Genomic DNA, 27070 nt, shown 5'->3' on the forward strand with positions numbered 1-27070 from the left:
CTGTGCCAGTCCCTGAACCAAAAACTTTTTTTTTAAAAGATTCTTTTTATTTTACTTGAAAAGCAGAGTTACAGAGAGGCAGAGGCAGAGAGAGAGAGAGAGAGAGAGAGAGAGAGAGGCAGTTCTTCCATACATTGGTTCAAAACCCAGATGGCCACAATGGCCGGAGTTGTGCAGAACTGAAGCCAGGAGCCTGGAGCTTCTTCCAGGTCTCCCACACGAGTGCAGGGGCCCAGGGACTTGGGCCATCTTCTACTGCTTTCCCAGGCAATAGCGGAGAGCTGGATCGGAAGTGGAGCAGCTGGGACTTGAACTGGCCCCCCTATGGGATGCCAGCAGTGCAGGCAGTGCCTTTAACCTCTATGCCACAGCAACAGCCGGGGACCAAAAACTTTACTCATGAATGATGAGCAAACCATTTGTATTACACCAACACCAATAAAAATGAAAGTCATGAGTTTTGAAGTGAATTTAGACACATAATTCCAAGAGCATTTATTGACTGCCAACCATGTGATGGGCACTAAGAGCTAGGATAGACAATGACATGACAGTGTGCTAAGGTTAGGATAAGGTTTGAGAACCTTATCTCAAGACCTGTCTATTTCTGATCCAGTCTTATTCCAATGTGCCTGGAGAACAGTACGTATGTTGAAAACTTGGCCCTCAGTGTGATGATGTTGGGAGATAACGAAATTTTTAAGAGGTGAGGCTTAGGGCAAGATAATTGAGTCATTGAGGTTGCTCTCTGTGAAAAGGATTAATATAATGCTCATGGTCTCCAGTTAGTCTTCCAGTTATAAAGGAGCAAAACTGGCCCACTCATGCCCTCTGGCTTCTTGTCTCACCATATGGTCCCTCTCACACCTGTTTCCACCATGATGATGGATTTCAGCCTTCAAAACTGTTAGCTAAATAAGCCTTTTCTCTTTGTAATGTACATAGCAATAAGAAAAAAACCTAATAGGCAGTGTATCACCAAGGGTGATATATGCCTCTCTCAGAGAGAAGTGATTTTAAACCTTTTCTGGGCCAGAAACTTGGATCTTTTTTCTTTTTATCACTAACAAAATTTTTGAAGAAAAATATATTTTGCTTTTCTGTTCAACAAACGCAAAAATATTTTATAAAGTTCTTTATGGGAACATCTAAAAATATAATTTAATATTTTTAATTGATAACTGAAATGGAAGATAAGATATGTTTTATGCCACGGCAGACCCACTCTTGTGCTGCTTTGGGAGGCAGCTTGAGCCAGTTGGACCAGGATTCAAGTTCAAACTTCTACACTTATGCAGTATGTGTTCTTGTTCCTCCAACCCAACTTGTCATCTGCAAAGAGGGGGATAGTAGTAATAATGAAGTTGTTGTAAAGATTAGAAATAATAAGTAAATGACATAAATTACTAACTTTCAAGGTTCACTATCTGCCCATCTCTGTTGCTCAAAGACCAAAATGAGATTAACTGTCAGGGAGGGAAAGCAATCAGGCACAATGTGGGGAAAATCCCAGGGTTCTTCTTGGGGAAGGAGAGAGATAATGGGGATAATACATTAAGGGTATGGGATAGCACAGAGTGGGACATAAATAAATAACATGTGGGGAAGAAACATGTGAATAATATAGGGCTCATATTAGAGACCTCAGCATTAAGTTTCCAACATGCCAGAGTAGGAAATAGGCAGGACTACCGGAAACATTCAATCACTTCCCACACATTTCTCAGACCCTCCTGATCTGTGAGTGGCAGCTGGAATTGGTTCCATTTTCTGGTTTTAACTGATGTAGAAGTAGCAGCTGGTGGCTGCTTGGCCAGGTTGGATGTTTTCTTTTCCATGTGGATTATGGAGTCCCATACTTTGGAAAATTCCCTAGCTCCTCCATTGCAACATTTTCTGTAAGAAGGTGAGATAAACTCCACTGGGCTTCCTCTGGTCACACCCCCAGTGGCACTGGAGGAGAGTCCCCACATTCTGGGCATTAGGTGCCTGATAACCTTAACAGCAGGGGCTTTTAGTTATTTTCTTTCTAGGAACCCCTGAGCTTTCAGTTCCCAATCAGTCAGACACACACTGCATATAAGAAAAAAATATTTGTAATAAGGAAAGCAGAGGTCTGGGGAGAATCATTGGAGATACCAGCATCTTAACCGACCTCCAAAGATAAAATACTGCCAAACGTGTGTCTCAAATATGTGCTAGAACCAGCACACTCTTTCTTCAATTCTTCAGCTCCTGTCATGTATGTATGTATGTATGTGTGTGTGTGTGTGTGTATATATATATATATAATGTTTCTAATATATTTATCCTATTAGAAATAGGATAATGAGAGAAAGAGAAAGAGGGAGAGAAAGTAGGCACTATAAAAAGTCTGTTTCAGAGTGATGGGAGGAAATTCATAGACATGAACATCAAGAGATTGCCAAGCAATATTTTTAAAAAGAAAACATATTGTGCCTATATTTCCATTGTCTAGACACTTAAATTTATTACTGTGCCTTGGAAAGTCAAAAGAACTGTCTTAAGCTAAATCATTTCTTTCTTTCCTATCACCCCCCCGTAAAAGAAATGAACATATCCTTGACTTTGAACACATATCATATGCCAGGATCTGTTCTAAGTGCTTGACATGCATTAGCTCAAATTTTAGTTTGTGTCTCCAGGGAACAATAAATAACTCTAGAATCTTGCATTAACACAGCAATTCACTGGACCTTTGGATTGAGTTAATTACATTTTATGGGGTAATTTTCCCCAGGAGAAGCAACATGAAGGAAAGAAACAAAATTTTATGTTATCTAAATAAAAATGGCCATTAATCACTTAATGAAAAGTTGATTTTTTTTCTAATAGGATAAATCTATCAGTCACATTATTCATTAATTCTAGACTAAGCACCAGTTAAGAGATTAGCAAGAACACACCAGTGGAAAGTTCTGCTTCCAGAGCATGGGAATAAGCAACCCCATTCATAACATAAAATCTTCTCCAGTGGGAATCTAGAACTCAGGGAAATTACCAAAAGCGAGTGTGTGCTGTTTTCATGACTTCTTGATTCAATTTCTGGTAATAACATTCATGATTGATGGCACTATGCTTTTAAAAGCTTCATGGAAAGACTTCAGTCCAATACTGTTTACGTCTCCTAGCATATAATTGAAGCAGCTGGGAGATAACTTAATATCATTCATTTTCTTAAAGTATATTATTTCTACTAATTGGTAGACTACTGTGTTTGTACAATATAACACATCATGATTCCAATGGACTTTAGAAAAAACTCCAATACAAATTATTATAAGCCATGATTATTGTATTTACAACAACGGACACTAAAAGAGAAAAAACGGGGTTTGTTTGTTTAAGCAAAAAGTTTAGCTTGACCAATAGTTTGAAATGAATTTTTATTGCTTTGTCTTACTATAAACTTACAGATTTTTTAAACAGAAAATGTGAAAAGATGTACAATTTGGGACATGCTCAAGCTGACTTGCCCCAAATAGTAGAGTTAGAAACATACCAGGGGACTCCAATTTAATCCCATCAAGGTGGCATGTACCAATGCCATCTCACTAGTCCAAGTGATCAATTTCTGTTCACAGTTGATCATAATGAAAGGACTAAGAGTCAAAGGGAGCACATAAAAAGTCTAGTACCTGCTAATACTAACCGATAGAATAAATAAAGGGGAGAGTGATCCAACATGGGAAGCGAGATACTCAGCAGACTCATAGAATGGCAGATGTCCTAAATAGCACTCTGGCCTCAGAATCAGCCCTAAAGGCATTCGGATGCGGCTGAAAAGCCCATGAGAGTATTTCAGGCACGGAAAGCCAAGACACTCTGGCAAAAACAAACAAACAAACAAACAAACTAAATGAAAGATCTCTGCGAGTGAGATCCCAGTGGAAAGAACAGGTCTTCAAAGAAGGAGGTACCTTTCTCTGAAGGGAGGAGAGAACCTCCACTTTGACTATGACCTTGTCTAAACAAGATAAGAGTCGGAGAACTCAAGGGGCTTCCATAGCCTTGGAAACTCATGACTGGTGCATAGGGAGATTACTGATGCCATAAACAGGAGTGTCAATTTGTAAAGTCAACAACAGGAGTCACTGTGCACTTACTCCTCATGTAGGATCTCTGTCCTTAATGTGCTGTGCATTGAGATTTAATGCTATAATGAGTACTCAAATAATATATTTCACTTTGTGTTTCTATGGGGGTGCAAACTGTTGAAATCTTTACTTAATGTTTACTAAACTGATCTTCTGTTTAAAAAAAAAGAAGAAGAAATTATCAATTCCCAACTTGACTCTCACTGGGATTAAACATGACAATAGGTCTGCTCTGATTTCATCATCATTTAAAAAATCATCTATTATTTTTCTCTTTATGTTTCTGTGTGGGAGCAAACTGTTGAAATCTTTACTTAATGTATGCTAAAGTGATCTTCTGTATATAAAGAGAATTGAAAATGAATCCTCATGTGAATGGAAGGGGAGAGGGAATAGGAAAGGGGAGCGTTGCAGGTGAGAGGGACGGTATGGGGGGGGAAGCCATTGTAATCCATAAGCCGTACTTTGGAAATTAAATTCATTAAATAAAAGTTAAACAAAAATATATTAAAAACCAAAAAATTTGTAATAATGTAAACAAATCATGCAGTAAACTTTCTATCACAGGAAAAAAAAAAAAAGAAAATGTGGAAAACATAGTCCATAAACAAGAAGAAAAAGAAAAGTCATCTGTGATCTCATTATTGCTATATTTTTTTTTTTGAAGTTCAGTGGTAGAGCCAAGTTTCTCCTAGTTTCTTTTTTTTTAGCTTTTATTTAATGAATATAAATTTCCAAAGTACAGCTTATGGATTACAGTGGCTTCCCCCCACCCCATAAAGTCCCTTCCACCCGCAACCCTCCCCTCTCCCACTACCTCTCCCCTTCCATTCACATCAAGATTCATTTTCGATTCTCTTTATATACAGAAGATCAGTTTAGCATACATTAAGTAAAGATTTCAACAGTTTGCTCCCACACAAAAACATAAAGTGAAAAATACTGTCTGAGTACTAGTTATAGCATTAAATCTCAATGTACAGCACACTAAGGACAGAGATCCTACATGAGGAGTAAGTGCACAGTGACTCCTGTTGTTGACTTAACAAATTGACACTCTTGTTTATGGCATCAGTAATCACCCTAGGCTCTTGTCATGGGCTGCCAAGGCTATGGAAGCCCCCTGAGTTCACCGACTCTTATCTTGTTTAGACAAGGCCATGGTCGAAGCGGAAGTTCTCTCCTCCCTTCTGAGTTAGGTACCTCCTTCTTTGATGACCCATTCTTTCCGCTGGGATCTCACTCGCGGAGATCTTTCATTTAGCCCCCCCCCCCCCCCCCGCCCAGAGTGTCTTGGCTTTCCATGCCTGAAATACTCTCATGGGCTTTTCAGCCAGATCCGCGTGCCTTAAGGGCTGATTCTGAGGCCAGAGTGCTGTTTAGGACATTTGCCATTCTATGGGTCTGCTGTGTATCTCACTTCCCATGTTGGATCATTCTCTCCCTTTTTTATTCTATCAGCTAGTATTTGCCGACACTAGTCTTGTTTATATGATCCCTTTGGGTCTTAGTCCTATCATTATGATCCATTGTGAACAGAAATTGATCACTGGGACTAGTGAGATGGCATTGGTGCATGCCGCCTTGATGGGATTGAATTGGAATCCCCTGGTATGTTTCTAACTCTACCATTTGAGGTAAGTCAGCTTGAGCCTGTCCCGAATTGCACATCTCTTCCCTCTCTTATTCCCACTCTTATATTTAACAGCAATCACTTTTCAGTTAAGTTTCAGCACTTAAGAAGAATTGTGTATTGATTACAGTATTCAACCAAAAGTATTAAGTAGAACAAACAAAAAAAATACTAAGAGGGATAACATATTAAGTTGCTCATCAACAGTCAGGGTGAGGGCTGATCAAGTCACGGTTTCTCATAGTGTTCATTCACTTTAACAGGTTTCCTTTTTGGTGCTCAGTTAGTTGTCACCTATCAGGGAGAACATATGGTATCTGTCCCTTTTGAATTGGCTTATTTCACTCAGCATAATGTTTTCCAAATTCCTAACAGGGATCACTTTTCAGTTAAAATTTAAACACCTAAGAATAATTGTGTGTTAATTACAGTGTTCAACCAATGGTACTAGAACAAAAAAAATACTAAAATGGAGAAAGTATGTTTTTTAATTTCCTTCAGTATTCAAATATATATACACATGTAGACAACCATAATTTAATTTTACTTTTAAAAGAAGAGATCCACCCAGGACCACACACAGTGCATAGTGAGCACTTCAAAGGAAGCGAAATTGGGTAGATTATCAACAAGTGTCTATACCAAGAGCTAAAGAAACCCTTATGCTCTTTATGAATTCAAAAATCAATTCTAAATAACCCAATTATTATTAATAAACATAAAGTGTCAAGTTCCTCATAAAAGCTATAATTCATTAATGTTAAGTTGACATGGCTTACTGTCACAGAGCCAGAAAATAAAGGTCTGGACTTGTGCACACCTTTGGAGTAGAAATTCATCTTTAGTCTTTTCCAACTTTAATTTTAGCTCCCTTTTCTCCTATTAGCAAACTTCCCTTCCAGAGGCAAGCAAACGTCCATCAGATCTAATCCTGAATCACATTCTTCTTGTATTAATAAACATCTGCTGAGGAAGGAGTTAGTTGAAAACTACTGCATTAGCACACAGTTCTCAACTTGGCTGCATATTAGAATCAAATAAGGAATTTTCAATAGTGATGCCTGTGCTCCACACAGATTCATTCAAACCAGATCTCTGACAGTAGCATCTGAGTATCTGTGTATTTTAATAAGATGCCCAGATATTTTCATATACTGGAAGATGTCTCAATATCTACTTGGTGAATATTTTCAATATACTATAGTTTATATATAAGTTTGGGTATACTCCAAAAGTCCATGTATTATTTATTTGGTCCTCAAAGTCTTTTTTTTATAAATGTTTTTTATTTTTTTGACAGGCAGAGTAGATAGTGAGAGAGAGAGAGAGACAGAGAGAAAGGTCCTCCTTTTTCCGTTGATTCACCCCCCAAGTGGCTTCTATGGCCGGCCGGCGCATTGCAGCCGGCGCGTTGCACTGATCCAAAGCCAGGAGCCAGGTGCTACCTCCTGGTTTCCCATGCGGGTGCAAGGCCAACCACTTGGGCCATCCTCCACTGCACTCCCGGGCCACAGCAGAGAGCTCAACTGGAAGAGGAGCAACCAGGACAGAATCCAGTGCCCCGACCAGGACTAGAACCTGGGGTGCGGGTGCCACAGGCAGAGAATTAGCTATTGAGCCGCGGCGCTGGCCAACCTTTAAGTCTTATGTTTATGGCTAATGAATTAAGGGAGGTTATTTGATCTAATTGTGTCATGTTGGAGCTGGGTGCATGGGAGATTTTTAGGTCACTGAGGATGTGCCTTTGGAAGGTAGTTCTTGAAAGAGGATCAGTTCTAAAAGTTGGGTGGCAAGTGCTCCCTATCTCTCTGCTTCCTGGCTTGCCATGAAATCCTTCCTCAGTAGTTGATTTTACTATCCATTGCCCTCACCAGATGCCAGATCAATGGGGCTGCCTGGTCTTGGACTGTGTGTGAACCCCAAAAAATCTGTGCAACAGATGGGCATAGGGCACTGCAATTGAGATACCACTTGATATGCCTACATTTAATATCAAAGTACCTGGATTTGAGTTTAAGCTCTGTGTTCAACTCCAACTTTCTATAAGTGTGCCCCCTGGGAGGCAATAGGTGATGGCTCTAGTAGTTGAGAGACATGGATTGATTTTCTGGATCAAGGCTTAGGTATGATCTAAACTTCACTGTTGTGGGCATTTGAGGAATGAACCACTGGGTGAAATCTGTCTCTGCCTCTGTCTTTGCCTTTCAAATAAAATTTAAAAATAAAGAAAAACATACAAAAAAAAAAACCAGTGTGAGTGAAGACAAGGATTTTTCCTTCCTAGCCCCTCTCAGGTATTTTAATTATAGACAGCTGACAGACAGCTGACTAACACAAAAGGGAGACATCATGATCCTAAGAAACAATATGATAGGTGGTATTTTGAAATAAAAGGCCTCTTTGGCATTTCTACCTAGAGCCACATCTGTTAGGTATCTTTCCTCACTAGGTTAATTTTGCCTGGTCTTCAGGGGTGGCTGCATACTTAATCTGGTGGCCTTATCACATGGAGTGCATAGAAAGCTGAGCAGTAGTACCACATGTTTGTGGTCCTCAACTATAAGCAATTCTTAGTTATAGCTCAGGTTAGGGGACAAAACTAAAATCACTACATCAAATACACACATAAATTGTGTGAGAATTTAAGAAAATCTGAAATGTTCTAGGCCTGTCATAGAACTGAAGATAAATTTTAAAAAAATAATTTATTTATTTCATTTGAAAGGCAGATTTACCGGGGGTGGGGGGAGAGAGAGAGAGAGAGAGAATCTCCCATCTACAAATTTATTCTCCAAAAGGCTGCAAAGGGCAGGGCCAGGCCAAAGTCAGGAGCCAGGGACTCCATCTGGGTTTCACATGGCTAGTAAGGACCCAAATACTTGGGCCGTCTTCCACCACTTTTCTGGGCACATTAGCAGGGAGCTAGACCAGAAGTAGAGCAGCTGGGACTCAAATTGGTGCTTATATGGGATGCCAGCATCATAGGTGGTGACTTACTCCACTACAATACAACACCAAACCCAAGAATAAGGTAATTTTTAAGATTATTATTAGGGGCCTGCACTGTAGGTTGAGCATCCATCGGTAGCACCGGCATCCATAAGGGCACCGGTTCGAGTTCCAGCTGATCCACTTCCCTTTCAGCTCCCTGCTGATGGCCTGAGAAAGCAGTAGAAGATGGCCCAAGTGCTTGGGCCCTTGCACCAGTGTGGGAGACCTGGAAGAAGCTCTTGGCTCCTGGCTTTGGATCAGCCCAGCACCAGCCGTTGTGGCCTTTTGGGGAGTGAACCAGCAGATGCAAGACCTCTGTCTCTGCCTCTGTCTCTCTGTCTATAATGCTGCCTCTCAAATAAATAAATAAACCCTTAAAAAATGATTGTTATTATTAGGGGATTGAGTTAAGCATGGTGCTCAGGAAATCAATAGAAAATAGTCTTATAACTTATACTTGGAAAAGAAAAGGAATTTTAAGACAAAAGTTCTGAGTGTGCATTCCTGAGGTGTGGCGGAGAGCACATGATCCTCACAAGCTCTGCATGTGCCGTGTGACAAGAAATGATGAAGAACGGAGCTGCAGTGCTATGATCCAGACGGTCATGTTCCCCCTTAAATCTGCCAGAGCTGAGTTAACTTAAGGTTAATTAAGTTTACCCAAAGCTCATCCTAAAGAAGCATCTAAGAGTGACATAAACTGACAAATATGCAGTGTCCATGTCCTAACTGTAGCCATAGCCATTTGGGGAGGTAAGAACTGTCAACTCAGGACAGCATCTCCTACTCTAATATACATGTTTCAAGAGGCATCAGAGTGCTTGAACAGGAGGAACCCTGATAACTCAGGGGAAGCTTTTGGTTGTCAGGGAAGTTTGAGTAATTCTTCTTAATTTATGTAGTATTTTGGTTTTCCTTTAATGAAACAGGGCTTAGGAAGAGATACTTGGGGGTAGATAAAGAAAAATTCTGACCTAAAGTTAGTGTATTCTCTATATGCTGGGGAGTGGAGGGAGGAAATTAACAATCCTACGGCAGAGAAGGCTCCTGTAGAATATTTAGCAGTTTGGAAATTGTAGTAAGTCAATCAAATGTGTGACTACAGAGGGAGATTATTCAGATGCTAGAGTAGGGATCTTCTACTTTAGGACAGGAGGGAGTATCCAAAATGAGATAGGAAAAGGAAAGGTAAATTGCTAGTTGTAGAAGCTGCATAAGGTGGTAGTCGGCAGCTAGGGATGAGTATTCAAATAAACACCAGAGTTTAGCTTCACATTTAGGACTAGTTACCCATCTTCTAAAAACAAAGTAATTTGAGAAATCCCCTGGGATATAACCCACATTCAGAAGTCCTGAAACTCATTTGGGAAATTCATAGTAACTGGGATTATGGACAAGTCTTTTTTACTTTAAAAAAAAAAAAGTGAGGTGTTGTTAGACAAAATCCCAGTCCAGTCAGTACCTCTTATGGAGCCTATCACTGTCCAGTCAGAATTTGAAGATTAACTCAAAACTCAAGATCTCAGGGGAAGAGCAAGAAACAGAAATTATGCATTTTCCCCTTGAGATCTCATACTCAATTCACTAAATTGACATAACCAGCCATGCTTCTCAGTTTGTGGCACATAGACTAAAATAACTTATATTTTATAATGCTAAGTACTTTAGTCTTTGATTTGTTGGGGTTTCTGTTTTCATTGTGTTTGAAAATTACTGTGGAAGTTTGCCAAGGATATCAGGGGTTTGCTTAGAATGGTATTGGAAAAATAATCCTAGGATGTGAACAGAGATTTATAGCTGGCATGTGGCAAGGACAGCTTGGGAAGAAGTACAGCACTGATATTTGGACTGAGCCTATGTAACAGCTTTAATTTCTACTTTAAAAATAAGAGAACATCATGGAGTGCATATAGAATGAGAAGTAATTTCTTGTGGAGCTTTATAAGAAAGTACTTATTCCAGACAGGAAGGCATGAACCCCCTCCCCTTTCATTATTTTCCAGTTTTATTTTGTCTGGATCTTGTTGACAAGAATGATTTCATCTTAGTATCAGGCATTTACATAGCTTCTATGCAGAGTGGATGTCCTCATTCAGTTATTTGCTTCAATGTCATCTCCTTAGAGATGAATTTCTTATCTAACATGGTCAACTACTCTTTATTCTCACCATTTAAAAAATATTCATAGCTTTGTCATTATTTTAATTTATATGATCCACTATTTTGCAAAATGGTAACCAGAATGTAAATTTGATGAGGGAATGGGCCTTTCTTGTCTACTGTTTTATTCTCACTACCCATAAGAACAGTCAGGAGTCACACAGCTTGGATTTCAATACTGGCATTGCCACTGAAAATATTCTGTGCTTTAATTTCTTTACCTGTTAAATTGGGATGTTATGATTTGAACAAGATTTTGCTCTCTTGCTCATGCTAGACTTTCAACCTGAAAATCATGGTTCATGGCACTGAGCAGGTGGAAACTTAATCCAATTATGGTGTTTAGGAAGTGAGCCTTGTTGGAGGTCTTCAGTCACTGGGGGCATGCCTTCACAAGATAGTTCTTATGCAAGTGTTGATTAAATAGCTGAATTGAGCCCAACCACTCTGTCTCTCTTTGCTTTCAGGCTGAACATATGATCTTCTTTCTCCCTATTCTCTATCACCCTCACCAGATATCCAAACAATGAGACTGCCCAATCTTGAACTATGAGCTTCTAAAACTGTGAGCTGAAATAAACTCTCCTTCCTTCATAAGTTTCTTGTCTTAGCTATTTTGTTGTAGTAACAAAAAGCTGACTAACATAAGGTCTAATAAGATAATAAGGTCATTAGAATGATCAATGTAAATATGATGAAATATGGAAAATATCTGAAATACAGTAGGGTAGCAATAAATGCTTGCTGGGTCTGATATAACATGAATTTGAATTCTAACACAGCTTTTCCTTTTTGCATATCTTAAACAACATAATAATGTTTTCTGCTCCCCAGTGTCAGCTAAGGTCAGTAACAACATTTACCTCATACTCTTGATTGGGGGATTAAATAAGTCAATACAGAAAGTGCTTATAGCACATATGACTCATAGTGAGAGCACAATGAATGTGAATTGTTGTTATTACTATTACAGTGTATTTAGTATTTGGTTTTAGAAAAGTCTTGTATTGGGTACCTGTCACAGCCTGTGATCACAAAGCAGGTCACAATTCCTTTCTAAATTTGGATTATTATAGCAGAAACACTCACCACCTTCAAAAATGAGCTCCAGGGTTCAGTTATTTGACCCTGGTTAAAACACCAATATGTTGCCCGAGCTCATGTTGGAATACCTGGGTTCTATTAACAGCTTTAGCTCCCAATTCTAGTTTTTTCATAATGTAGACCTTCAGAAGCAGCATTTGATGACTCAAATAGCTGGATCCCTGCCACTCATGTAAGATACTTGGGTGAAGTTCCCAGCTCCTAACTTTGACCTGGCTCAGCCACAGTCATTGCAGGCAGCAACAAGCTGGAAGATGTGAGCTCTACCCCAAAGTTTCTGACAAAAGAAAGAAAGGAAGAAAGGGAGAGAAAGAAAGGGAGAGAGAAAGAAAGAGAGAGAGGGAGGGAGGGAGGGAGGTAGGGAGAGAGGGAGGAAGGTAGGAAGGAAAGGAAGGAAGAGAAAAAGAAAGGAGCTTCCAAATGGTTGCTAGTTATTTTCCATGTTTTCTTAGGAATATTTAGCAAGATCTAACATGTGCCTATAGTCAGTTAGGCACATGTTAGAGGGGCATCCATGTTGTTCTCTCCCTTGGAATCTGATATTTACTTTTTATTACTAGCCTCAAAGCATCTGGGAACTGCCTCTGCTCATTACTGGAACAGCAATGGCCATAGCAAAGACATTGTATTGAGACGCCCAATCCAACTCAAACCAGAATAGAAACAGTGGTTTTTCTACTTACCACTTATTGAATTTTTTATTTGGTGGAGGGTTAAGCTTGCAATTATAAAATAATATGTAATTGTGTCATTGTAAAAAAAATAAGAAAAGAAGGAGGGGAGCATGGGCAAGAGGTTGCTGAAGAGACTGCTAAAGTTATCTCGTAATCTAAAAGAGTCCCTGCAATGCTAAGGATGGTAAGGCAAAGCTATGGGAAAAACTGAATACTCCTAGTATCTTTGAACTGTTGAATTAGCCAAACCTGGAACTGCCTGCTTCTGTACTTCTTGGTATTGTCATCATAAACATACTCAATATTTAACTATTGCTATACAGAGTGAGGTTTCTATGCTGGTGGCATCACCTGGGATGTTTCCAGAAATGCAGAATTGTGGGCTCTACACTGGATCTACTGAATCAAAATAACAATTTTATCAAGTTCACAGGTGTTCTATATGCACATCAATATTGAGGAGACAATGATTTAAGCTACCATTGTCTTGATTTTATATTAACTTGCAATTGAATGCATAGTGGAATAGTTACACAAGATAGCAAGTGCCAAAGTGGGGACTTAAAATGTATTTTAATAACATGTATTTAATAACATATATTTAAATACTATCAAGTGCCTGGCAATGATAATAGACAGAATTAAAAAGGAGGGAATGTCAAATATGGGAAGCAGTACACACTGCAGAATCCTAGAATGATATTTGCTATAAGTAACACTCTGACCTCAGAATCAAACCTTAAGGCTTCCTAGTCTGGCTGAAAGGCCTATGAGAGCATTTCAAGCATGGAAAGCCACGACTCTGTAGCAAAAAATATCCTACATGAAGGATCTCTGTGAGATCCCAGTGGAAAGAAGAGGCCATCGAAAAAAGACGTACTTTTCTCTGAAGGGAGAAGAGAACTTCCACTTTATTGATGCTCTTGTCCAAATACTGATGGAGCCTGTGGTCACAAAAGACTTCCATAGCCATGGCAGCTCATGGCCAGAGCCTCAGGTGGTCACTGACATCATAAATAATAGTGTTAATTGTTAAATGAACAACAGAAGTCACTGTGCACTTACTCTGTGTAGGACCTCTGTCTTTAATGAGTTGTACTATGAGAATTAACTGCAAAACTTGTCCTCAAACTGTACTTCATATATTTTTAAACTTTTATTTAATAAATATAAATTTCCAAAGTACAGCTTATGGATTACAGTGGCTTTTACCCCTGTAACTTTCATCCCACCCAAACCTTACCATCTCCCACTACCTCTCCCATCCCATTCACATCAAGATTCATTTTCAATTATCTTGATATACAGAATATCAATTTAGTATATACTAAGTAAAGATTTCAACAGTTTGCACTCACACAGAAACACAAAGTGTAAAGTGCTGTTTGAGTACTAGTTATAGCATTGATTCACATAGTACAACACATTAAGGACAGAGATCCTACATGGGGAGAAAGTGCACAATGACTCCTGTTGTTGATTTAACAATTGACACTCTTGTTTATGACGTCAGTAATCACCCTAAGTTCTTGTCATGAGTTGCCAAGGCTATTGAAGCCTTACGAGTTTGCCCACTCTGATCAAATTTATTTATTTTTTATTTTTTTTACTTTTATTTAGTAAATATAAATTTCCAAAGTACAATTTATGGATTACAATGGCTTTTTCCCCCATAAGTTCCCTCCCACCTGCACCCCTCCAATCTCTCGCTCCCTCTCCCATTCCATTCACATCAAGATTCATTTTCAATTACATTTATATACAAAAAATCAATTTAGTATATATTAAGTAAAGATTTCATCAGTTTGCACCCACACAGAACATACAGTGTAAAATACTGTTTGAATACTGGTTATAGCAATAATTCACATTGTACAACATATTAAGGACAGAGATCCCACATAAGGAGTAAGTACACAGTGACTCCTGTTGTTGACTTAACCATTTGACACTCTTGCTTATGGCATCAGAAATCTCCCTAGGCTCTAGTCATGAATTGCCAAGGCTATGGAAGCCTTTTGAGTTTGCCGACATTGATCTTATTTCGACAAGGTTGTAATTAAAGTGGAAATTCTCTCCTCCCTTCAGAGAAGGGTACCTCCTTCTTTGATGGCCCTGTTCTTTCCACTGGGATCTCACTCACAGAAATCTTTCATTGAGATCATGTTTTTTTTTTTTTTGTTTTGTTTTGTTTTGTTTTTTTTTTTTTTCCAGAGTGTCTTGGCTTCCCATGCCTAAAATACTCTCATTGGCCTTTAAGCCAGATCTGAATGCCTTAAGGGCTGATTCTGAGGCCAGAGTGCTATTTAGGACATCTGCATTCTATGAGTCTGCTGTGTATCCCTCTTCCCATGTTGGATCATTCTCTCCCTCTTTGATTCTATCAGTTAGTATTAGCCAACACTAGTCTTGTTTATGTGATCCCTTTGACTCTTAGACCTATCAGTGTGATCAATTTTGAACTGAAATTGATCACTTGGACTCATGAGATGGCATTGGTAGATGCAGTCTTGATGGGATTGTATTGGAATCCTATGGTACATTTGTAACTCCACCATTTGGGGCAAGTCCGATTGAGAATATCCCAAGTTGTACATCTCCTCCCCTCTTTTATTCCCACTCTTATATTTAACAGGGATCACTTTTCAGTTAAATTTAAACACCTAAGAATAATTGTGTGTTAATTACAGAGTTCAACAAATAGTATTAAGTAGAACAAAAGAATACTTAAAGGGATAAAGTATTAAATTGTACAACAACAGTCAAGACAAGGGCTGACCAAGTCACTGTTTCTCATAGTGTCCCTTTCACTTCAACAGGTTTCCTTTATGGTGCTCAGTTAGTTGTCGCCGATCAGGGAGAACATATGATATTTGTCCCTTTGGGACTGGCTCTTTTCACTCAGCATCATGTTTTCCAGATTCCTCCATTTTGTTGCAAATGATTGGATTTCATTTTTTTTTACTGATGTATGGTATTTTATACAGTACATATCCCATAATTTCTTTTCCAGTCTACTGTTGATGGGCATTAGGGTTGATTCCAGGTTTTAGCTATTGTGAATTGAGCTGCAGTAAACATTAATGTGCAGACAGCTTGTTTGTTTGCCAATTTCATTTCCTTTGGGTAAATTCCAAGGAGTGGGATGGCTGGGTTGTATGTTAGGGTTATATTCAGGTTACTGGGGAATCTCAGACTGACTCCCATAGTGGCTTGACCAGTTTGCATTCCCACCAACAGTGGGTTAGTGTCCCTTTTTCCCCACATGCTCTCCAGCATCTGTTGTTGGTAGATTTCTGAATGTGAGCCATTCTCACCGGGGTGAGGTGAAACCTCACTGTGGTTTTGATTTGCATTTCCCTGATTGCTAGTGATCTTGAACATTTTTTCATGTGCCTGTTGGCCATTTGGATTTCCTCTTTTCAAAAATGTTTATTGAGGTCTTTGGCCCATCTCTTAAGTGGGTTGTTTGTTTTGATGTTGTGGAGTTTCTTGATTTCTTTGTAGATTCTTGTTATCAACCCTTTATCTGTTGCATAGTTTGCAAATATTTTTCCCATTCTGTGGGTTGCCTCTTTACTCTCCTGACTGTTTCTTTTGAAGTACAGAAACTTCTTAATTTGATGCAATCCCAAATGTTAATTTTGGCTTTGACTGCCTGTGCTTCCAGGGTCTTTTCCAAGAAGTCTTTGCTGGTAGTTATATCTTGCAGGGTTTCTCCAATGTTCTCTAATAATTTGATGCTGTTGGGTCGTAGATTTAAGTCTTTAATTACTTGGCTCTGTATTCTATTCCATTGATCGATGTGCTGTTTTTATACCTGTACCATCATTTCTTATTTACTATATGCTTTGAAATCAGATATTGTGAATCTTCCAGTGTGATGCCTCTAGTTCATTTTTTTTTCCTCTCTCTCAGGATTGCTTTGGCCATTCTATGTCTTTTTGATTTCATATGAATTTTATGATTTTTTTCTAATTCTATAAAGAATATCATTGGCATTTGATGGAGATTGCGTTGAATCAGTAAGTGTTGTAATGAGCATAGACATTTTAATGTTGTTAATTCTTGTAATCCATAAATAAGAATAGCTTCCCATTTTTTTTTGCATCCTTGATGATTGTTTTTATCAGTTTTAGAAATTTCATTTTAGACATTTTCCACTTTTGTGGTTAAGTTTATCCCTAAATATTTTATTTTTATGGCTATTGTGAATGGGATTTCAATAAATGATGCTAGCAAAACTATGTATAATATATATATATATATATATATAAAGATGAAATCAGATACCTTCGTCTTACCATACACAAAATCAAGTCAAGAGGAATCAAAGACCTAAATGTAAGAACTGAAACTATGAAATTTGTAGCCAAAAATGTAGGGGAAACACAAGACATTGGTGCAGGTGACAACTTCTTAGATAAGACCTCCAACGTTTAGGCAACAATGGCAAAACTAATCAAATGGGATTATATCAAATTCAGAAGCTTCTAGACAGTAAAGGAAACAATCAACAGAGTGAAGAGACATCCAACAGAATGAAAGAAAATATTTTCAAGCTACTTATCTGACAAATAATTAATATCTAGAGTATATCAGCAACTCAAAAAACTCAACCACAAAACAACCAATCCAGTTAAGAAATGAGCAAGAACTTGAATAGGCAAGTCACAAAGAAGAAATGCAAATGACCAACAAATATATGAAAAAATGCTAAGTATTACTAGCCATCAGGAAAAATGCAAATCCAAATCACAACGTGATATTACCTCACCCCTTTCAAAATGGTTATTATTAGGGCCAGCATTCAAAATGGTTATTATTAAGACCGGTAGTGCGGTGGGTTAAGTAGTTGTGTGTGATGCCAGCACCCTATACGGGTGCTGATTCGAGTCCTGGCTGCCCCACTTCTATTCCAGTTCTCTGCTAATGTGCCTGGAAAAGCACTGCAAGATGAACCAAGTGCTTGAGCTCATTCAGTTACATGAATCTCTTGGCCCTTGGCTTTGACCTGGCTCACTCCTTGCCCCTGAGCCATTTGGAGAGTGAATCAACAGATGAAAGATTACTTTCTCTGTGTCTCTCCATCTCTCTCTGATTCTGTGTTTTGAATGAATCTTTTAAAAATGGCTGCTATTGAAAAGACAGAGCAACAAATGCTGGTAAGGATGTGAAGAAAGAGGAACTCTTATTTACTGTCAGTGGGAATGCAAATTGCAGCCATTGTGAAAAACAGTATGAAGATTTCTTAAACTATAAATAGATTTATCATATAATTCAACAGTCTCACTACTGGGCATGTACCCCAAAAAACATTGTGTTTATAGCAATAGTTTTAAAAATAATCATACTATAGAATCAACCAAGGTGTCTGCCATCAAATGAATGGGAGAGAAAATGTGATATATCTATATCTATATCTATATCTATATATATATCAGCACGCAATTCAGCACACCGAACTATTTTTATCTTCTTTGACATGAGTGGCATCCCTCTGAATAGGCTATTGTCCATTCACCTTGAAACTTCTGTCCATATATGTGTGTGTGTATATATATATATATATATATATATATATATACACAGACACACACACACACATACAATAAAATATTGTTCAGCTATAAAAAGAATGCAATCTTATCACTGTTAAAGGAAATTGTGTGGAGCTGGAAGATGTTATATTAAGTGAAATAAGCAGGATACAGAAAAATACCACATGTCCCTTACATGAGAGAGCTCAAATTAAAAAAAAATTAAATATATAAGCATATTTGTTTTGCTACAAAATAGTGTTCTTTTAAAAATTGTGTTTTAATTTCTTGTCAAACATACTCATAGAAATTATATAGTTATAATTTTAATGCTTTGTGACTATTTTAGGGTTTATTTTATGAGTGAAGTTGAGCATCTTCTCATTTGATTATTATTTTGCTTTTGTTTTTGTTTTTTTAACTTTTATTTAATGAATATAAATTTCCAAAGTATGATTTATGGATTACAATGGCTTCCCCCCATACAGTCCCTCCCACAACCCTCCCCTTCCCCACTCCCTCTCCCCTTCCATTCACATCAAGATTCATTTTCGATTATCTTAATACACAGAAGATCAGCTTAGTATACATTAACTAAGAATTTCAACAGTTTGCTCCCACACAGAAACATAAAGTGAAAAATAATAGATGATTTTTTTTAAATGATGATGAAATCAGATCAGACCTATTGTCATGTTTAATCCCAGTGAGAATCAAGTTGGGAATTGATAATTTCTTCTTTTTTTTTTAACAGAAGATCAGTTTAGTAAACATTAAGTAAAGATTTCAACAGTTTGCACCCCCATAGAAACACAAAGTGAAATATATTGTTTGAGTACTCGTTATAGTATTAAATCTCAATGCACAACACATTAAGGACAGAGATCCTACATGAGGAGTAAGTGCACAGTGACTCCTGTTGTTGACTTTACCAATTGACACTCCTGTCTATGGCATCAGTAATCTCCCTATGCTCCAGTCATGAGTTGCCAAGGCTATGGAAGCCCTCTGAGTTCTCCGATTCTTATCTTGTTTAGACAAGGTCATAGTCAAAGTGAAAGTTCCCTCCTCCCTTCAGAGAAAGGTACCTCCCTCTTTGAAGACCAGTTCTTTCCACTGGGATCTCACTGAAAGAGATCTTTTGCCAGAGTGTCTTGGCTTTCCATGCCTGAAATACTCTCATGGGCTTTTCAGCCGGATCCGAATGCCTTTAGGGCTGATTCTGAGGCCAGAGTGCTATTTAGGACATCTGCCATTCTATGAGTCTGCTGAGTATCTCACTTCCCATGTTGGATCACTCTCCCCTTTATTTATTCTATCGGTTAGTGTTAGCAGGTACTAGACTTGTTTATGTGCTCCCTTTGACTCTTAGTCCTTTCATTATGATCAATTGTGAACTGAAATTGATCCCTTGGACTAGTGAGATGGCATTGGTACATGCCACCTTGATGGGATTGAATTGGAATCCCCTGGTATGTTTCTAACTCTACCATTTGGGGCAAGTCAGCTTGAGCATGTCCCAAATTATACATCTCTTCCCTCTCTTATTCCCACTCTTATGTTTAACAGGGATCACATTTCAGTTAATTTTCAACACTTGAGAATAACTGTGTGATAATTACAGAATTAAACCAGTCATATTAAGTAGAACAGACAAAAAAACTACTAAGAGGGATAATGTATTAAGTTGTTCATTAACAGTCAGGGCTATGCTGATCAAGTCACCGTTTCCCATAGTGTCCATTTCACTTCAACAGGTTTCCTTTTTGGTGTTCAGTCAGTTGTCACCGATCAGGGAGAACATATGGTTTTTGTCCCTTTGGGACTGGCTTAGTTCACTCAGCATGATGTGTTCCAGATTCCTCCATTTTGTTGCAAATGACTGGATTTCGTTGTTTCTTACTGCGGTACAGTATTCTAAAGAGTACATATCCCATAATTTCTTTATCCAGTCTACCGTTGATGGGCATTTGGGTTGATTCCAGGTCTTAGCTATTGTGAATTGAGCTGCAATAAACATTAGGGTGCAGACTGCTTTTTTGTTTGCCAATTTAATTTCCTTTGGGTAAATTCCAAGGAGTGGGATGGCTGGGTCGAATGGTAGGGTTATCTTCAGGTTTCTGAGGAATCTCCAGACTGACTTCCATAGTGGCTTGACCAGTTTGCATTCCCACCAACAGTGGGTTAGTGTCCCTTTTTCGCCACATCCTCGCCAGCATCTATTGTTGTTAGATTTCTGTATGTGAGCCATTCTAACCGGGGTGAGGTGAAACCTCATTGTGGTTTTGATTTGCATTTCCCTGATTGCTAGTGACCTTGAACATTTTTTCATGTGCCTGTTGGCCATTTGGATTTCCTCTTTTGAAAAATGTCTATTGAGGTCCCTGGCCCATCTCTTAATTGGGTTGTTGGTTTTGTTTTTGTGGAGTTTCTTGATCTCTTTGTAGATTCTGGTTATTAACTCTTTATCTGTTGCATAGTTTGCAAATATTCTTTCCCATTCTGTCGGTTGTCTCTTCACTCTCCTGACTGTTTCTTTTGCAGTACAGAAACTTCTCAATTTGATGCAATCCCAATAGTTGATTTTGGCTTTGACTGCCTGTGCCTTCCGGGTCTTTTCCAGAAATTCTTTGCCTGTGCCAATATCTTGAAGGGTTTCTCCAATGTTCTCTAGTAACTTGATGGTGTCAGGTCGTAGATTTAGGTCTTTAATCCATGTTGAGTGGATTTTTGTGTAAGGTGTAAGGTAGGGGTCTTGCTTTATGATTCTGCACGTGGAAATCCAGTTTTCCCAGCACCATTTATTGAATAGACTGTCCTTGCTCCAGGAATTGGTTTTAGATCCTTGATCAAATATAAGTTGGCTGTAGATGTTTGGGTTGATTTCTGGTGTTTCAATTCTGTTCCATTGGTCTATCCATCTGTTTCTGTACCAGTACCATGCTGTTTTGATTACAACTGCCCTGTAGTATGTCCTGAAATCTGGTATTGTGATGCCTCCAGCTTTGTTTTTGTTGTACAAGATTGCTTTAGCTATTCGAGGTCTCTTGTGTCTCCATATGAATTTCAGCACTATTTTTTCCAGATCAGAGAAGAAGGTCTTCGGTATCTTGATTGGTATTGCATTGAATCTATAAATTGCTTTTGGGAGAATGGACATTTTGATGATATTGATTCTTCCAATCCATGGGCATGGAAGATTTTTCCATTTCTTGGTATCCTCTTCTATTTCTTTCTTTAATGTTTTGTAATTTTCATCGTAGAGATCCTTAACATCCTTGGTTAAGTTTATTCCAAGGTATTTGATTGTTTTTGTAGCTATTGTGAATGGGATTGATCTTAGAAGTTCTTCCTCAGCCGTGGCATTGTCTGTGTATACAAAGGCTGTTGATTTTTGTGCATTGATTTTATACCCTGCTACTTTGCTAAACTCTTCTATTAGTTCCAATAGTCTCTTAGTAGAGTTCTTTGGGTCCCCTAAATAAAGAATCATATCATATGCAAAGAGGGATAATTTGAGTTCTTCCTTCCCAATTTGTATCCCTTTAATTTCTTTTTCTTGCCTAATAGCTCTGGCTAGAACCTCCAGAACTATATTGAATAGCAGTGGTGAGAGTGGACATCCCTGTCTGGTACCAGATCTCAGTGGAAATGCTTCCAACTTTTCCCCATTCAATAGGATGTTGGCTGTGGGTTTTTCATAGATTGCTTTGTTGTATTGAGGAATGTTTCTTCCAAACCCAGTTTGCTTAGAGTTTTCATCATGAACGGGTGTTGTATTTTATCAAATGCTTTCTTGGCATCTATTGAGATAATCATATGGTTTTTCTTCTGCAGTCTGTTAATGTGGTGTATCACATTGATTGTCTTGCGCACATTAAACCATCCCTGCATACCAGGGATAAATCCCACTTGGTCTGGGTGGATGATCTTTCTGATGTGTTGTTGCATTCTATTGGCGAGAATTTTATTGAGGATTTTTGCATCTATGTTCATCAGGGATATTGGTCTGTAATTCTCTTTCAGTGCTGCATCTTTTTCCGGCTTAGGAATTAAGGTGATGCTGGCTTCATAGAAAGAATTTGGGAGGATTCCCTCTTCTTCGATTGTTCTGAATAGTTTGAGAAGAATTGGAGTTAGTTCTTCTTTAAATGTCTGGTAGAATTCAGCAGTGAATCCATCTGGTCCTGGGCTTTTCTTTGTTGGGAGGGCCTTTATTACTGTTTCAATGTCTGTCTCAGTTATGGGTCTGTTTAGGTTTTCGATGTCTTCCTGGTTCAATTTAGGTAGGTTGCATGTGTCCAGGAATCTATCCATTTCTGATAGGTTTCCCTGTTTGCTGGCATACAAGTCCTTGTAGTAATTTCTGATGATTCTTTTTATTTCTGTGGTGTCTGTTGTTACGTTTCCTTTTTCATCTCTGATTTTATTGATTTGGGTCTTTTCTCTTCTTTTTTTAGTTAGTTGGGCCAATGGGGTGTCAATTTTGTTTATTTTTTCAAAAAACCAGCTCCTTGTTTGGCTGATTTTTTGTAATGTTTTTCTTGATTCAATCCTGTTGATTTCTTCTCTGATTTTAATTATTTCTCTTCTCCTACTAGATTTGGGTCTGGTTTGCTGTAGGTTTTCTAGATCCTTGAGGTGAGTTGAAAGCTCATCTATTTGGTGCCTTTCCAATTTCTTGATGTAGGCACCTATTGATATAAACTTTCCTCTTAACACTGCTTTTGCTGTGTCCCATAAGTTTTGGTATGTTGTGCTGTTATCCTCATTTACTTCCAGAAAGTTTTTGATTTCTCTTTTGATTTCTTCTATGACCCATTGTTCATTCAGGAACATGTTGTTCAATCTCCATGTGTTTGCGTATGCTCTAGGGATTCCTGAGTTGCTAATTTCCAACTTCATTCCTTTATGGTCTGAGAAGCTGCATGATATGATTCTAATTCTCTTGAATTTGCTGAGACTTGCTTTACGGCCTAGTATGTGGTCAATCCTAGAGAAGGTTCCATGTACTGCTGAGAAGAATGTAAAATCTTTAGCTGTAGGATTGAAAGTTCTGTAGATATCTGTTAGATCCATTTGGGCTATAGTGTCTTTTAATTCTACTGTATCCTTGTTGATCTTCTGTCCTATTGATCTGTCTATTTCTGAGAGTGGAGTATTGAAGTCCCCCAGTACTATTGTATTGGGGTCTAAGTCTCCCTTTAAGTCCGTTAACAAATCTTTTAGATAAATCGGTGCCCTGTAGTTAGGTGCATATACATTGATAATTGTTATATCTTCCTGTTGAATTGATCCCTTAATCATTATGTGTCGCTCCCCATCTTCGTGGGGGAACGACACAAGACCCTGTGCTGTTCTTTTTGTCTGCTCGGCCCACCCCGGGTTTGCTGCTGGTTCTTCCCGGGTTGGCTACTATCCCTTCCACCTCCGTGGAAGGGCAGTTCCCCCTGGCCACATTCCCCACTTCCGCAGGGGAGCGGCACACCGCCGGCCGGCTTTCTCGGGGGCTGCACAGGTGTTCCTTCAGCTAGATGTTCCCCTTAGATGTTCCTCATAGATGTTCCTGGTGCATGCCGTCTCTCTCCTCCTTTATAGTCCTCCTCTGCCAATCCCAACTCGGCTGCCCACACGCCGAGTACGCTGCTCTCCTCCAATCAGGAGCAGGTTCAGCTCCTGGAGGTCATCACTCAGGTTGGCAAGAGGCAGCTGCGTAGAAGCTGTTTTCTCCTCTCCCAGCGCCATATTGTGGGAGAGCAGATGCATAGAATAAGTCTTAATTCCAGTAACTCAGTCTAGTCCGGGTTGCTCCCCACAATTATGTAGTGTCCCTCTTTGTCTCTCTTAACGGTTTTTGTGGTAAAGTTTATGTTGTCTGATATTAAGATGGCTACGCCTGCTCTTTTTTCATTTCTGTTGGCATGGTATATCTTTTTCCAGCGTTTCAATTTCAGTCTGTATGGATCTTTGTTGGAAAGATGTGTTTCTTGTAGGCAGACAATAGATGGGTTTTGTTCCTTAACCCAATCAGCCAATCGGTGTCTTTTAACTGGACAGTTCAGGCCATTCACGTTCAATGTGACTAATGATAAGTGGTAACTTTGCCCTGCCATTTGCCAAAGATAAGTTCTAATATATGCTTTGAATTCCCTGGATCTTTTGCTGTGAGGTTTCCTTCCTTGATTTCCTTCCTTTACCTTCTTTCATATTGATGACTGTGTTTCTTTGTTTCTGTGTGTAACACATCTTTAAGCATCTTTTGCAGGGCTGGACGAGTGGCAACAAATTCTTTCAATTTCTGCTTGCTATGAAAAGTCTTTATTTCACCTTCATTCACAAATGATAGCTTTGCAGGATATAATATTCTGGGCTGGCAGTTTTTCTCTCTTAGTACCTGGGCTATATCTCACCATTCCCTCCTAGCTTGTAGAGTTTCTGATGAGATGTCAGCTGTGAGTCTGATTGGAGATCCTCTGAGAGTAAGCTGACGTTTCTCTCTTGCACATTTTAGGATCTTTTCTTTATGTTTCACTGTGGAGAGTTTAATTACAACGTGTCGTGGTGAGGATATCTTTTGGTCGTGTTTATTAGGGGTTCTGTGAGCTTCCTGTACTAGGATTTCTCTGTCCTTCTCCAAACCTGGGAAATTTTCTGCTAATATCTCACTAAAAAGGCCTTCTAATCCTTTCTCCCTCTCCATGCCTTCAGGAACTCCTAGAACCCGAATGTTGGGTTTTTTAATAGTATCCTGAAGATTCCCGACAATATGTTTTAGATTTCTAATTTACTCTTGTTTTCTTTGGTCTGACTGTATCCTTTCCTGTTCTCTGTCTTCTAAGTCCGATATTCTCTCTTCTGCTTCACCCATTCTGTTTGTAAGGCTCTCTATTGTGTTTTTCATTTGATCTATTGAATTCTTCACTTCAGTCACTATCCCAGTTTCCTTTTGTACTAGTTGTTTCGTTTCATTTTGATTCCTCCTTAATATTTCATTTTCCCGAGAGAGATTTTCTATGTTGTCCATTAAGGATTTCTGTAGTTCAAGAATTTGTTTTTGAGAACTTCTTAATGTTCTTATCAATTTTTTGAGATCTGCTTCTTGCATTTCTTCTATGTCATCATCTTCATAATCTTGAATTGGGGTGTCATTTTCATTTGAGGGTGTCATGGTGACTTCCTTGTTTTTATTACCTCGGTTTTTGCGTTTGTTATTTGGCATATTGGAGATATTTGGTTTCTTCACTGTGGTGCTTTTTCTTGTTATACTATGACTCTAGATTAAGTGGACTATCTGTTTTTGATGGAGCATGAGGGCTTGAGATGGGTGTGGCCTGAGAGCTCTGTTTGGTGTGCCAAAGGTGACACTCCCAGGTTAGGCGTGGTAGATCTCTCTCTTTCTTTTTTTTTGATTCAAAAGGGAAGTAATTCTGCACAGCTGAATGAAGTTGGAGGTAGTTAGCAGGCAAATAGTATACCCACAGGAGCCAGAGATAGGAAGCTCTTTCCCAAGGACCACACAGGGAATCTGTTCGGCCCTCAGAGTGGGCTCAAATTCTCCTTCAGTCTCCCACTGGGTTGCCAAAGTTACGGAATTGTAGCGTCTCTGGAGAGTGCTCACGTGAATTCCATGAGTTCTCTTCCCCACCGTCTCTTTTTTCACAGTCTCAGTTCAGTAGCACCACAAATTTACTAGGTCCTAATCTCCTGTTAATTCGCCCTGCCCAGAGTCAGGTTTTTCTGCTAGGCTCAGGGCCTGTGCAGACCTGAGGTCGCTCTGCTTATGACGTATGTCCAAGATGGCGCCTGCTCTTTGTCTTGCTCGCCCTTGAGAGGTGAGAGGAGAGAGAGAAACCCGTGTCCGTACCAGTCACCTTTTTTTTTCTCTCTCTCTCTTCCAGTTAGCCTGGTGAACTCCCCCCCCCCCGGGGGGTCGTTCCCTCTAGTCTCCTCTCTCCGCTTGCCTGCCGGTGTCTCGGGCTATTGAGGTTCGGCTCACCTCACGTTCCAGCGCTGGTGTGTTGAGTCTGCCGCTGGTGTCCCGAACTGTGGGCTCCCACGCTCTCCACACAGGTCCGCTGTGAATCACGCGTTCCAGAAGAGTTTCTTCTGCTGTTTCCTCCCCTACTCTTCCTTGAACCCGCAGTATCTCCACTTTTATTAAACTATCTCTCCCCGGACTATCAGTGTGCTCCCTTCCTATTCCGCCATTTGCCCCCTCCCTCCTCATTTGATTATTGTTTATAGCCTTTGTCTATTTTCCTGCTGGATTATGATCCTTCTATTTTTTTTGTTGAATTCTTTATTTAGCTGAGCCTTTGAGCACTCAACTATAATGTAAATTAAAAATATGTTATCTCAAAAAATATTAAGTTAAGCAGCTCTCAACTGACCAACAAAGAACTGCTTGCTGTGTGGACAGAAGTTCCAAGGTGAATGGACAATAGCCTATTTGGAGGGATGCCACTCTTGTCAAAGAAGATAAAAATCGTTTGATGTGCTGAATTGCATGCTGTAAAAATGAATGAATAAATATATAAATTTAATGAAAAGATGTTTCTTCATTTGGAATGATGAACTCAACTACATTGCTTTGTCTCCCATTACACAGTTGGTGAAGGTTACATGTTTGCCATAGGTTCTCTGACTAGATTTATCTGTAGAATAAGGAAGCATCTGATTTTGTTATTCTACAGTCTTCCTTTGTAGAACTATGGAACAGAAACAAAATCATTGTGCTCGATATTGTTCTTTTCACAAATTTCATTTTCCTATTGGGTTGCACTTGCTTCTCATTTTAACTAAGATTTGTTATCTAATTTTGGGCCAGGTCACTTAGGTGATTTCAGGTAC

The 27070-nt window shown here is 39.0% G+C and overlaps 1 pseudogene; it reads left to right on the plus strand.

The window, feature by feature from the left end:
- Nucleotides 1–626: 626 nt before the first annotated feature.
- Nucleotides 627–27070, plus strand: part of LOC138849866 (heat shock protein HSP 90-alpha A2-like) — a 35499-nt pseudogene continuing 9055 nt past the window's right edge.

The sequence above is a fragment of the Oryctolagus cuniculus genome, chromosome 5, assembly GCF_964237555.1.
Source record: "Oryctolagus cuniculus chromosome 5, mOryCun1.1, whole genome shotgun sequence".
NCBI classification, from domain to species: domain Eukaryota; kingdom Metazoa; phylum Chordata; class Mammalia; order Lagomorpha; family Leporidae; genus Oryctolagus; species Oryctolagus cuniculus.